Source organism: Globicephala melas, chromosome 2 (assembly GCF_963455315.2).
Source record: "Globicephala melas chromosome 2, mGloMel1.2, whole genome shotgun sequence".
In the NCBI taxonomy this organism is placed as follows: Eukaryota; Metazoa; Chordata; class Mammalia; order Artiodactyla; family Delphinidae; genus Globicephala; species Globicephala melas.
In genome coordinates this window covers 103030429-103044446 of record NC_083315.2, presented here as the reverse complement: position 1 = coordinate 103044446, position 14018 = coordinate 103030429, and the positions used below count along the sequence as shown (strand labels likewise).

General features: G+C 38.9%; 1 long non-coding RNA gene across 2 annotated transcripts in view; it reads left to right on the top strand.

Annotated features, from left to right (window-relative positions):
- LOC115852104 (uncharacterized) overlaps nt 1-14018 on the top strand; it is a 100753-nt gene that overhangs the window by 316 nt on the left and 86419 nt on the right. The window contains exon 1 of one of the 2 annotated variants that reach the window (XR_009563071.1): nt 5-169. The exons of the other annotated variant lie outside the window; for it this stretch is intronic. This is a non-coding gene — a long non-coding RNA (uncharacterized lncRNA). Of the gene's footprint in view, nt 1-4; nt 170-14018 lie in introns of those variants that run through there. 2 annotated transcript variants of the gene reach the window in all.

Here is a 14018-nt window from a genome sequence, read left to right as displayed (position 1 = left end):
AAGAAGCTGCACAGGGCCACTTTAACAAGATCGCGCAGAGAGTGTTTTCGGGAGATTGAAGTTCAGAGCCGTATTATCACCACCGGCGTTCGTTAGTGGCAGCGTAAACTTGGGAAGTTTTCTTTATCTTTAAAATCCGTGATTCTCCTGCGACTTGTTAAACTAAAAGGTACCCTCTAGACGACCTTGGCTGTCCTTGGTGTGGGGTTGTCCTGGCCAGTGATGTTCGATTCTTGTTGCTAGATAATACTGTAATCGCAGATCCAGTGAAATTTGAGAGTGGTCTGGAGTTTGACAGGAATTGAGGGAAGGCAGCTTCTAGGAAATATTTTCCTTCCAGATAAAAAGACAAAGCTTCAAGAGGAGGCTCCATCTTTCCCCTTCCCTTTCCTTAGGGGTTGGTTGAGGAGCATCTTGTGACATTGAGGGGACAAATCTTTAAAGATGAAAGATGGATCATTAGGGAGTTTGAGATTGACGTGTACGCACTGCTATATTTAAAATGGATAACCAACAAAGACCTACTTGTATAGCACAGGGAATTCTGCTCAGTATTATGTAACAGCCTAAATAGGAAAAGAATTTGAAAAAGAATAGATACATGTATAATGTATATGTATAACTGAATCACTTTGCTGTACACCCGAAACTAAAAATATTGTTAATCAACTATACTCCAATATAAAATAAGAAGTTAAAAAAAAAAAGCTAACATGCTGAAGATGGTTGTATGGAAAGATAGAAAACCCCTGAATACTTGATGATCATCGAGGTGCTGCAGCAGGCTTGGAAACACCTATCTCCAGATTTTGTTGTGTAAGATAATTGAAGGTCTTTTTTGTCTAGACTGGTAGGTCTCTGTTGCTTGGGTTCTTGAAACTGATAGCATTTCTAGAGATACATGAGGTGAAGTTCCCCTCCTCCAAAGAAAAAAGAAGTAAGAAAGGTGGGAGTTGAGTATGTTTGAACCCCTACGAAGACTCAAACTACAGAATGCTTTTGAAATAGCAAAGTATAGTTTGGGAAAGATACAATAGCTTGAAACGATTTCAATCACTGCTAGTTTGGGCTGGTTATAAATGTATCGGACAGGAATGGTAAAAACAGAAGGCAAAGAAATATAATACAGATTTAGTGGTAATTAGGAGTATGACCTATTAATCATATATATTGGACACCATTGTAAACAAGCTTTTTAAAGATTACTTTGAAAAATCAATACAGTTAGAAGTAATGACAAATATACAGCTACAGAACACTTGGCAAAAAAACCAAAAACCAAACAACCTATCATATGGTAGACTGTTACTTTGGTGGCCCCAAATGAATCATTCCTCTCAGTTTTGCACCCCTGATAGTTCCCTCCTCTTGAATCTGGGCTGGCCTATGACTTGCTTTAATCCTTAGAATTCATTTTAGGCCTATGCCTTAAGAAGACAATACTTTTGCATTCAGGGAGATGCCACTGTGTTGGAAGTTTGACTTCTCAGACTTCCATGCTGTGAAAAGCCCAACCTAACCACACGGAGGAGCACTGAGGCCTTGGCTAACAGCTCCTGTTGAGCTCCCAGCCAACAGTCACCACCAGCTCTCCAGACATGTGAAGAAGGCCATCATGGAAGTGGATTCTTCAGCCTCTACTGTAGTTACTTTGGGTGACTCTATGTGGAGCAGAGATAGGCTGCTTTCTCTGCTTAGCTCTGCCCAAGTTGCAAAATACAAGCAAGTAAAATGATTGTGGTTTTAAGCCACTGAATTTTGGAGTACTTTGTTGTCTGGCAGTAGATAACTGAAATAAATTTTAATGTTATGTGAATAGGTTTTTGTGCTTGGGAAAAGAGCATTTCCTTACCACTAAAGCTAACTGAGGTCTGCTTATATTAGTTTGCACTTATTTCTGATATTTCTGTGTGTTTTTATTGCCTTTTCATGGGAATTGGTCCTATTTTTCCTTTTAGATGGTACATTTCTAGAGGCAGGGAACAGGCCTCCTATCTTTTGTACTTTTTCCCCCTCATTAAGCTTTTCTTTTTTTAAAAATTTTATTATTTATTTTTATTTTTGGCTGCGTTGGGTCTTCAATGCTGTGCGCGGGGGCTACTCTTCGTTTTGGTGCGCGGGCTTCTCATTGCAGTGGCTTCTCTTGTTGCAGAGCACGGGCTCTAGGCATGTGGGCTTCAGTAGTTGTGGCACGTGGGCTCAGTAGTTGTGGCACGCAGGCTCTAGAGCGCAGGCTTAGTAGTTGTAACTCTTGGGCTTAGTTGCTCTGCGGCATGTGGCATCTTCCCGGGCCAGGGCTTGAACCTGTGTCCCCTGCACTGGCAGGTGGATTCTTAACCACTGCGCCACGAGGGAAGTCCCAATGATGGTGTTGATATGAATATTTTCCTTTCCCATTTTGGCTTAGATTTAGTGATGGCTTTCACGAGACCTATGTCCTGGTGGCAAACCTGTTGTGAACATGAGATTTGCACCTGATTTTAATTCTCATTAGGCATATTAGGTTTTTGAAAGTGACTGACTGGCTGGCTTTCATTAGGATCACAAATTAAAGGATCATAAATTAAGAAAGCCATGATGTAGGTGGTCACTCTAGTTTAAAAAGAGCAATTGCTGTGACTTGGCTGTGTATGCACGCAATGTGTGTGTGTGTGTGTGTGTGTGTGTGTGTATGCATTCATGTGTAGTTGTTAGTAGGATTGGGGAATGGAAAGATTGATAAAAACTGGCATAGAGCTTCAGGTTTCAGGCAGAGGAAGAAGAAGGATAAAACCAAAATAGCACATGGCTACAATGAACTCAGTTTTTTCTTCCCTTCTGCTAGGAACTGAATGCTTGTGTCCAAAATTCCAATGTTGAGGGTCAATTCCCCAATATGATGGTATGTGGAGGTGGTACTGATCTACATATAACTTCCAAACAAAATTGAACATCCTTTAAAGGAATACAATACAATCTAGACACTCAACAGTATAATATTCACATTGTTCAACATCCAATTAAAAATTACTAGGCATGCAAAGAAGTAAAAAAATCAGTAGGAGCAAAGTCAATATAAACAGACCCAGAAATAACAGAGATGATGAATTAGCACAAAATTATGTTTAAAAAGCTACTGTAACTATGCTCAGTGATTTAAGGGAAAAAGTTAACATAATGAGGAGAGAAATAGATATGAAAAAAACTAGGTGAAACTTATAGAGATGGAAAATACAATATTCAGAAAATGAACAATTCACTGGCTGGGCTTAACAACATATTAGACAATGCAGAAGAACAGATCAGTGAACTTGAAGACCTAGCAATAGAAACCATGCAAACTAAAGCACAGGGAAAATAAAAGGCTAAAAAATTAAACAGGGTCTCGGTGACTTGTGGGATAATCATAAGTGGTATATTATACATATAGTTGGAGTCCTGGGACAAGGGGAGAGGGACAGAGGAAACATTTGAAGAAATAATGGTTAAAAGTTTTAAAAAATGATAAAAACTATAAATTCACAGATCCAACAGACCACAAGTAGGATAAATACAAAATCATACCAAGCCACATCATGATTAAATGGTTGAAAACCAGTGATAAAGAGAAAAATCTACCCCCATCCCATGTTATTGAGATTCAATTGCCATATAACATATATGTTTAAGGTGTACAATGTGCTGATTTGATATATGTATATATTGCAAAATTGTTATCACAATAAGGTTGGTTAACACATCCATCACCTCACATAGCTATGTTTTGTTTTTTTTCTTTGTGGTAAGAACTTTTAAGATCTACTCATTTAACAGCTTTCAAGTATATAATACAGCATTGTTAACTATAGTCACCATTCTGTAATTAGATCCCCAGAACTTATTCACCCTATAACTGAAAGTTTGTACCATTTGACCACTTTCACCTATTCCCCCCCATCCCTTGCCCCTGGCAACAACCAATCTACTCTCTATTTCCATGAGTTCAGCTTTTTAAAGATTATAACATACAAGGGAGATCGTACATATTTGTCTTTTTATGTTTGACTTGTTTCTCTTAGCATAATGCCCTCAGTGTTCATCCATGTTGTTGCAGATGACAAGATTTCCTCCTTTTTTATGGTTAAATACTATTCCATTATATGTATATGTATGTATATATATATATATATAAAATATCATGTTTTCTTTATCCATTCATCTGTCAGTGGACACTTGTTTCAGTGTTTTGCTTGTTGTAAATAGTGCTGCAAAGAACATAGAAGTGCAGATATCTCTCTGGGATAGAGATATCATTTCCTTTGGATAAATACCAGGAGTGGGATTGCTGGATATAGTAGTTCTATTTTCAAGATTTTGAGGAACCTCCATACTGTTTTCCAAAGTGGCTGTACCAATTTACATTTCCACCAGCACAATACAGGTGTTCCTTTTTTTTCCATATCCTCATCAGCATTTGTTATGTCTTGTCTTTTTTTTTTTTTTTTTATGTCTTGTCTTTTTGATAACAGCCATTCTAACGGGTGTGAGGTGATAATCTCATTATGGTTTGATTTGTATTTCTTTGATGATTATTGATATTGAGCACCTTTTCATGTACCTGTTGGTCATTTGTATGTCTTCTTTGGAAAAATGTTTATTCAAGTCCTTTGCTCAATGTTTTAAAAACATTTTTTATTTCTTTAATGTTGTATCTATTTTATTTATTTATTTTTGGCTGCATTGGGTCTTCGTTGCCGTGCACGGGCTTTCTCTAGTTGCGGGGAGCGGGGGCTACTCTTCGTTGCGGTGTGCGGGCTCCTTATCGCAGTGGCTTCTCTTGTTGTGGAGCATGGGCTCTAGGCGCTCAGGCTTCAGTAGTTGTGGCATGTGGGCTCAGTAGCTGTGGCATGTGGGCTTAGTTGCTCTGTGGCTTGTGGGATCTTCCCAGACCAGGGCTTGAACCTGTGTCCCCTGCATTGGTAGGTGGATTCTTAACCACTGTGTCACCAGGGAAGTTCCCGTTTAAAGTGTTTTAAAGAGAGTATATAATGAAGTGTTAGGTAACAAAATACATATTAACTGTGAGTTCAAAGTTAATATGGGCCACAACAGTCACGGAAAATTCATGAAAGAGGAGAGTGGATGAGATTTTGGCTGGTGCTTCCAGGCAGAGGGAGTAAAACAACAGGCCTGTGGAGGATAGTATGAAGACTGGTCTGTAATGGAGTTAACCCTGTTATTCCTTTACAAAGACTTTATCCTAAGAAATTAACCAGTTATATTCATAGATGTTAATAACAGTGCTATTTAAGTTGGTAAAAGCTTGAAACAATCTCTATTTTGTTTAAGAGTTTCTCCTAAGAAAATAGTAAAAAATACCATATTCAAAGATGATCATTACAGTGTCATTTAAAATGACAGAAATTGGAAACCATCTACATTTTAACCAATAGAGAAATGCAAATGGCTTAGGCTGCATTCATTCAACAGACTATGTGTTCATTTCAAAACGTATTTTTAATTATAACAAGTTGGCAAAATGTTTATGACTTAGTAAAAAATGTATATAATTATGTAAAAGAAGCAGAATGCGAAACTATAAGTACATTATGCTGTTAATTTTGTGGAAAAAAAATGCATGTCTTAGGAAAAAAGCCTGAAAGAAAATACACCAAACATTTTATATGAGGATAATCTCAAGGTGATGTCATTATGGGTGATTTTTATTTCCATCTTTACATTTTTCTGTAGTTTTAACACTTCTAGCAATGATTATACATTTTGTTTATATTCCTAGGTACTATCTGTATTAGCTTACTGGGGCTGCTGTAACAATATACTAGGCACTTAAACAACAAATTAATTTTCTCATAATTTGGGAGGCTAGAAGTCCAAGATCAAGGTGTCAGCAGATTTGGTTTCTTCTGAGGCTTTTCTCCTTGGCTTGTAGATGGCAACCTTCTCTCTGTCTTTACATGGTTGTCCTTTTGTCTGCACATGTTTCTGGTGTCTCCCTTTGGGTCCAAATTTCCTCTATTATAAAGACAATGGTCACATTGGATTAAGGCCCATCCTAAAGACCTCATTTTTGCTTAATTGCCTCTTTGAAGACCTTGTCTCCAAATACAGTTACATTCTGAAATATTGGGGGTTAGAATTTCAACATATAAACTTTGGGGAGACACGATTCACCTTATAGCACTATTTAAAAATATGATTGGTATAATATTGAAAATATGAGAAACACAAAATGGGGCAAGTGTGAGTAGAATAGAAAGATATATGGTGGCTAATGGTGGGAGAACAGGTGAAATAACAATGATATCTAAATTATTTTTTTCTTTTTTAAAATTGAAATATAGTTGATTTACAGTGTTGTGATAGTTTCAGGTAGACAGCAAAGTAATTCAGTTATATATTGTGGGACTCGAGGGACATTGTTCCAGCTAATGATTAAGAACTCTCCAGACAATAGGGGCTTCTTAGACAATGGGTGAATTTCCAGGATGTCCGGCCCCCTTCCGAGAAGGAGGGAGATAAACAAAATGTAAAAAAGGTATCTCTCAAAGAACCAATCAGGAAGCCTGGGACAGTTTCCCTCTATGGTCCGAACAGAGGCTAAGAACCTATCATTAAAAATCACAATTGAATCCACACTTTGCATAACAGGAAGTTGAGACCTATAAAAATACATGTTCACGCCCTGGGGGGGTTCCTTCTTCGGCCTCCTGCGTGAGGACCAAGGAACCCCGGTGCACCGGCCTTCAATAAACCTCTTGCGTTTTGCATCGGCTTCCGACTCTTGTTTCCTGGGCGAGTCGAAACTCTATTCTTTTTCAGATTCATTCTATTATAGGTTATTACAAGATATTGAATATAGTTCCCTGTGCTATACAGTAGGTCCTTGTTGGTTATCTATTTTGTATATAGTTGTGCGTATCTGTTAATCTCAAACTCCTAATTTATCCCTCTCCCTCCTTTCACCTTTGGTAATCATAAGTTTGTTTTCTATGTTTGTGAGTCTGTTTCTGTTTTGAATTAAGACTGAACTTAAAAAAAAAACAGGCCTAACTTAATTTTTTATATTCAGTTCTCTCTGTTCAAATACCTGGTGTAGTTTCTGTCTCTTGACTAGACTCTGATTTTTACAGTAGTGGAGCTGGATTTGGGGAAGGTGTGGGTTTAGTTTTGGATATCTGAATTTCAATGACAGTGGGATATTCATGTAGAAATATCTTGTACCTAGATGGAAAAATGACACTGGAGTTTGTGGGAGAGATAGGAAACTGAAAACATTTGTCATTGTCAGCACTGATGTGATGATGGAAACTGTAAGACTACTTGAATTCTCTGGGTGAGCGGTGTGGCGAGCCAAGAGCAGATGGTTGACCATGGTCTTGCATATACTCACAAAGAAAAAGTAGCAAAATTAAAAAAAAAAATCACAAACTTGAACATATAATGATGATTTTATGATAAAGCATTGATAAATGAAGCTCATACCAAGACTTTTGTTTTTTTGTACAGTTAACTTCTTACCCAACCTGTGTTTCCAAGTCTATCCCAATATTGGGGCTATTGTGACAAATCAAAGCCTAGGAACCCTGGAGCTCTTACTTTTTTTACCCTAAGACCTTTGGGGAAAGCCCCCAGGTCACATTGAAGGCAGTGACTTATCTTTCCTCTTTTATCTTTTGGTTTTACCAGTCTGCTAACAATACCATAGTGGTACTGCAGAACATTATAAAAATTATGAGAATTTTTTTTTGTAATAGGTCTTTTTTTTTTAAATAAATTTATTTACTTATTTATTTTTGGCTGCGTTGTGTCTTTGTTGCTAAGTGCGGGCTTTTCTCTAGTTGCAGCCCGCGGGGGCTACTCTTCGTTGCGGTGCTTGGGCTTCTCATTGCGGTGGCTTGTCTTGTGTGAAGCACGGGCTCTAGGCATGTGGGCTTCAGTAGTTGTGGCGCACGGGCTCAGTTGCTCCGCGGCATGTGGGATCTTCCCAGCTCGAACCTGTGTCCCCTGCATTGGCAGGCGGATTCTTAACCACTGTGCCACCAGGGAAGTCCCTGTAATAGGTCTTTATTGGAGTATAATTCCTTCACAGTACCGTGTTAGTTTATGTTGCACAACAAATCAAATCAGCCATATGCATACACATGTCCCATATGCCCTCCCTTTTCAGCCTCCCTCCCATCCTCGCTATCCTATGCTGCTGCTTCCCACCAGCCAACTATTTTACATTTGGTAGTGTATATATGTCAATGCTACTCTCACTTCGCTGCAGCTTTGCCCTCCCACCCCATGTCATCAAGTCCTTTCTCTATGTCTACCTCTTTATTCCTGCCCTGCAACTGGGTTCATCAGTACAATTTGTTTTAGATTCCATATATATGTATTAGCATATGGTATTTGTTTTTCTCTTTCTGACTTAACTTCACTTTGTATGACAGACTCTAGGTCCATCCACCTCACTACAAATAACTCAATTTTGTTTCTTTTTATGGCTGAGTAATATTCCATTGTATATATGCGCCATATCTTCATTGTCCATTCATCTATCGATGGACATTTAGGTTGGTTCCATGTCCTGGCTATTGTAAATAGTGCTGCAGTGAACACTGTGGTGCATGTCTCTTTTTGAATTATGGTTTTCTCAGTGTATATGCCCAGTAGTGGGATTGCTGGGTCATATGGTAGTTCTATTTTTAGCTTTTTTAAAAATTATTTTATTATTTTTTTATTTTTAGCTTTTTAAGGAACCTCCATACTGTTTTCCATAGTGGTTGTATCAATTTACATTCCCACCAACAGTGTAGGAGGGTTCCCTTTTCACCACACTCTTTCCAGCATTTATTGCTTCTAGCTTTTTTGATAATGGCCATTCCGACCATCATGAGGTGATACCTCATTGTAGTTTTGATTTGCATTTCTCTAATAGTGATGTTGAGCATCTTTTCATGTGCCTCTTGGCCATCTATATGTCTTCCTTGGTGAAATGTCTATTTAGGTCTTCCGCCCATTTTTTAACTGGATTGTTTGTTTTTTTGATATTGAGCTCCATGAGCTGTTTGTATATTTTGGAGATTAATCCTTTGTCTGTTATTTCATTTGCAAATATTTTCTCCCATTCTGAGGGTTGTCTTTTTGTTTTGTTTTTGGTGTCCTTTGCTGTGCAAAGCTTTTAAGTTTAATTAAGTTCCATTTGTTTATTTTTGTTTTTGTTTCTGTTCTCTAGGAGGTGGGTCAAAAAAGATCTTGCTGTGGTTTATGTCAAAGAGGGTTTTTCCTATGTTTTCCTCTAAAAGTTTTATAGTGTCTGGTATTACATTTAAGTCTTTAATCCATTTGGAGTTTTTTTTTTTTTTTTTTTTTAGTTATTTATTTTTGGCTGCATTGGGTCTTTGTTGCTGTGTGCGGGCTTTCTCTAGTTGCTGTGAGCGGGGGCTACACTTCGTTGCAGTGCGTGGGCTTCTTATCGCTGTGGCTTCTCTTGTTGGGGAGCATGGGCTCTAGGCGCACAGGCTTCAGTAGTTGCAGCACGTAGGCTCAGTAGTTGTGGTTCACGGGCTCTAGAGCACAGGCTCAATATTTGTGGCGCACAGGCTTAGTTGTTCCGCAGCATGTGGGATCTTCCAGGACCAGGGATCGAACCTGTGTCCCCTGCATTGGCAAGCAGATTCTTAACCACTGCACCACCTGGGAGGTCCCCATTTGGAGTTTATTTTTGTGTATGGTGTTAGGTAGTGTTCTAATTTCATTCTTTTACATGTAGCTGTCCAGTTTTCCCAACATCAATTATTGGAGGGGCTGTCTTTCCTTCTTTGTATGTTCTTGCCTCTTTTGTCATAAATTAGGTGCCCGTATGTGTGTGGGTTTATCTCTGGGCATTCTGTCCTGTACCATTGATCTATATTTCTGTTTTTGTGCCAGTACCATACTGTCTTGATTACTGTAGCTTTGTAGTATAGTTTGAAGTCGGGGAGCCTGATTCCTCCAACTCTGTTTTTCTTTCTCAAGATTGCTTTGGATATTTGGGGTCTTTTGGGTTTCCATACGAATTGTAAGATTTTTTGTTCTAATTCTGCGAAGAATGCCATTGGTAATTTGATAGGTATTGCAATGAATCTGTAGATTGCTTTGGGTAGTATAGTCATTTTCACAATATTGATTCTTCCAATCCACGAACATGGTATATTTCTCCATCTGTTTATGTCATCTTTGATTTCTTTCATCAGTGTTTTATAGTTTTCTGAGTACAAGTCTTTTGCCTCCTTAGGTGGTTTATTCCTAGGTATTTTATTCTTTTTGTTGCAATGGTAAATGGGAGTGTTTCCTTAATTCTCTTTCTGATTTTTCATTGTTGGTGTATAGGAATGCCAGAGATTTCTGTGCCTTAATTTTGTATCCTGCACCCTTACCAAATTCACTGATTAGTTCTAGTAGTTTTGTGGTGGCATCTTTAGGATTTTCTACGTATAGTATCGTGTCATTGGCAAACAGTGACCTTTTTACTTCTTCTTTTCCAATTTGTATTTCTTTTTCTTCTCTGATTGCTGTGGCTAGGACTTCCAAAACTATGTTGAATAAGAGTGGTGAGAGTGGACATCCTTGTCCTGTTCCTGACAACTCATTCAAACATCCACTGTGTGCCTACTTTGTGTCAGGTGTCTGTTATGTGTGTAGTTTACTGCTGACAGTTGTTCTAAGCCTTTTCTCTTCTTTGGTTCCCTCTGGTTGCCCCTCAGTACATATACCTTCTTCTCTTTTGACAGAGAAGCCTTACCTCCTACTTTCCTAACAAAGAAAAGAACCATGTGAGGTGAGCCTTTTAATCCATTCCAAAATAACTCTGTTTCTTTCTCCCCATCTTAGAAGAACTGAACTTCCTCTTTTTTTTTTTTTTTTTGCGGTACACGGGCCTCTCACTGTTGTGGCCTCTCCCGATGCGGAGCACAGGCTCCAGACGCGCAGGCTCAGCGGCCATGGCTCACGGGCCCAGCCGCTCCAGGGCATGTGGGATCCTCCCAGACCGGGGCACGAACCCCGCGTCCCCTGCATCAGCAGGCGGACTCTCAACCACTGCGCCACCAGGGAAGCCCTGAACTTCCTCTTTTTAAGTTTGAACTATCCTTGTGTTCTCAATCCTCTTTGTCATCTCCCTCTTCATCCTTGTGGGTGCTATAACAGCTAGAATCAAAGATTTCTCCCTTAAATATCTTCTTTTTGTCTAGCTTAAGCACCTTTAATTTCCTCTTCCCTCCTTGGCCTGTAGAGATCTTTTTTCTCTGTGCTGGAACACACACACACACACACACACACACACACACACACACACACACACACACACACACACACACACACACACACACACACACACACACACACACACACACACACACACACACACACACACACACACACACACACACACACACCTTTGTTTGACCTTGATGCAACTCTTAGCCTATTTTTCTTTTACTGTTGTAGGTTTATAATGGAGCAGGAGCCTATGGGACCTTCTCCAGACAGGCCCTTCCCCCATATCCAATGTTTAGCTTATCTCTGAAGTACCTAGATAACAGTATTTCATGCACATTTCCTGAGTTGTTTTACAGATGTGAACCCCCCCCTCAAATGGAAGATGTTAACTACTTGATGACCTTTAGCACATAGCCCCAGGCCTCCTGGCACCTAAGGACTAATAATGTTAACCCCTGTGACACCGCCCTGTTCCTTCACCATCAGCCAGTCACAGAACTGTGCATGAGTCGATCACATACCCTGCAACCGTACCCTGCAACCGTCCTCCCTCACCTGGCTTTTCAAAATGCTTTGCCAAAACCCTTCTGGGAGCTCGGGGTTCTTTTGGGCATGAGCCACGCTTCTCCTTGCATGGCCTTGCAGTAAACCTTTCTCTGCTCCAAGCTTTGATGTTTCTGTTTGTTTGGCCTCACTGTGCGTCAGGAACAGGAACTTGTGCTAACAGGTTTAAGAATGAAACTCCATTCCCAATGCACAGTCACTCCTAGTTCTGCTCGCTTGACTCCTGCTGCTGCTTCGGCCTCTGTCCCTGTCATTCAGACTGGTCACCGAAAGGCAGTCCTGGCTTCCTAGTCACAAGGCACAGTGGGTTTTTCTCAGCCCTCCCTGTCTTAGCTTCTCTGTGGCATTTGACACTGTTGATCCCCCTTTTTTCTAACACTCTCTTCTCTTGATTTTCATAGCACAACATATGATTTTCTTCTCATCTTTTTGCTCTAACATTTTCAAAACAGTTTAGATGAGTAAATGTACTGAGCCTAACTTCCAACATATCTGTTGCAGTTTGAAGGGGTCAGGAAGGAATAGTGGGCGTTACCAAAAGCTGATTGCTGCTCAAATAGGCTTTGTAGCATGTTGTCCAATGATGTTAAAAGCTTCCTCACTTGGAAGGTCTAGATATTTGATTGTGTCCAAGGCTGGTTAAAGTAACCAATCTTATAAGAGACTAATGCTCCCTATGTAGTGTCTTCCCTGAGCAGAGCTTGCCTTTCCAATTCTCTTTATTCCTCTAAGTTTCAATCTTTCAGTTTCTAATATCTCAGATGTATTAATTCCATTGTTGAGCAGTGGTCACGCTCTCTCTTCTGATTTTTACTTTTTATTTCCTAATGATATGTGTTGATTTTACTTGTCACGTTTTCAGAGTTCTGGAGGTGTTTGCTGTCAACTCAGTGTTCTATGTAAGAAAAAAGCCCCACTTTGTTTGACAGGCTTTTCTCTCTTCTTAAATGTAGGAGTTATTTAACATAATCTAGATTTTGAAAAGTAGAATGCCTCATGGAGATTTTATGTTTGTTACTCAAGATGTAGAAAATAGAGTTCATTTTTGTCTGAGAAGAATCTTCTCTCCGTAAATAAAAAGTGATTACTTAAAAAGTCATCATCCTATTGAGAATGGATAAGAATAAGAAAAAATAACCTGGTCTTATAAACAATTTCTTTTTGTATTGTGCTAAGTTATAGGTGAACTTCTAGTTCTTACTGTTGTTAGTTGATACTTAACACGGAGCCTTCAGCCAAATGAAAAGGGACCGTGCGTGGTGAGTTGATGGAAAATGGAGCCTTTACGGCGAAGAAAAAAGAAGTCTGAAGTTATTTCTCTGTGAACTTTAACTACTGTTTCTTCCTGATTTCAAACATGGCAGGTTTTAATAGAGACTTAACATTCATCCCTGCTGTTGTCATTTACTTTGAGTTAACCATTTATTACTGAAACTTAAAGATAAAATCTAGGGAGACTTCTCAACTTAAGGTTCATAGCCTTTCTCTAATTATCCCTCTTCTCTCACGTTGTACTGCCTTTCCCCTATACATTTGTTGTACTTGGGTACATTGTGAAGTCCAAATTCACATTCTGTTTTTATTTCAGTATGAGGGAATTTCAGAGTATAAGGTCACTTGGCTAGTAATAAGTAAGTCAGGTCAAAAATTTATCCTAGATCTCCTATTAGCCAAATTGAGAACAGTTAGAACCTCAGAATTAATAATAACATAGTAATCCACTAACTAAAATAATCCATGAATCCATACTGATGTACACAAATGAATGAATAAATATATAAAAGGTAAAGAAGGGAAAATCTCCTTCCAGCAGAATGCCAACTAATAAATGTGATAAATGAGGAAGGAATGATGGAATTAGAAAATCACCATTTGGCAACCACCATATTAATAATTGCTTCAGGCAAGAATCATCAAAGGAAGCTAAAATTTGTGGGGGAGTTTGCTAAGGAACATGACACTTACATAGTCTCAAGATTATCTAGTGATTACACAGGGAAAAATAGTAATTTTACAGTGGCACAATCTGGTAGACACTGACTTAATCAAATAACCAAAATTAATATTACCAATAAGGAAACCAAGTAGCATCATGTACCTCTGATGTGATGCATTGACAAGTTGGCATTCCTGCCAAAAATACATAATCTGAATATAATCATGAAGAGACATCAGACTAATCCAAACTGAGGGATTGTCTACAAATAACTGGCCTGTAGTCTTCAAAAAAG